We start from the raw sequence: 1,061 nt of genomic DNA on the forward strand, positions 1-1,061 counted from the left end.
TTACCTGTGCACAGTTATACAAGGCGGAGTCAGGGGGCGGGGTTTACCTGTGCACAGTTATACAAGGCGGAGTCAGGGGGCGGGGTTTACCTGTGCACAGTTATACAAGGCGGGGTCAGGGGGCGGGACTTACCTGTACACAGTTATACAAGGCGGAGTCAGGGGGCGGGGTTTATACAAGGTGCATTGATCTGATGTTGTGTGATGAATGATCTTCTTTTAGGTTTCCCGGCGTCGCTCTGAAAGGAAAGAAGTATACGCCGCTGTTTGATTATTTCTCCCAGGTATGTGTGTGACTGGTGACTGGACGGGCAAGATGGCGGCTGGAATGTTAATGATTGGTACCGGTGATCCCATGGTGGTACGGTGATCCCATGGTGGTACGGTGATCCCATGGTGGTACGGTGGTGGTACGGTGATCCCATGGTGGTACGGTGGTCCCATGGTGGTACGGTGATCCCATGGTGGTACGGTGATCCCATGGTGGTACGGTGATCCCATGGTGGTACGGTGATCCCATGGTGGTACGGTGATCCCATGGTGGTACGGTGATTCCATGGTGGTATGGTGATTCCATGGTGGTATGGTGATTCCATGGTGGTATGGTGATTCCATGGTGGCACGGTGATCCCATGGTGGTATGGTGATTCCATGGTGGTACGGTGATCCCATGGTGGTATGGTGATCCCATGGTGGCACGGTGATCCCATGGTGGTACGGTGATTCCATGGTGGTATGGTGATTCCATGGTGGTATGGTGATTCCATGGTGGTATGGTGATTCCATGGTGGCACGGTGATCCCATGGTGGTACGGTGATTCCATGGTGGTACGGTGATCCCATGGTGGTACGGTGATGGTACGGTGGCCCTGGTGCCGCCCTACAAAGCCAGATCTTGCTGTATGTGAGACGAGACGTGTATGTTTCTTTTGGATTGTGAACAGTTGATGTAATGGTTCTGCTCGGAGGTTGTGTCTGCTCGGAGGTTGTGTCTGCTCGGAGGTTGTGTCTGCTAGGAGGTTGGGTCTGCTCAGAGGTTGGGTCTGCTCGGGGGTTGGGGT

The sequence above is a fragment of the Nanorana parkeri genome, unplaced genomic scaffold, assembly GCF_000935625.1.
Source record: "Nanorana parkeri isolate BGI_ZX_2015 unplaced genomic scaffold, ASM93562v1 scaffold5774, whole genome shotgun sequence".
NCBI lineage: Eukaryota > Metazoa > Chordata > Amphibia > Anura > Dicroglossidae > Nanorana > Nanorana parkeri.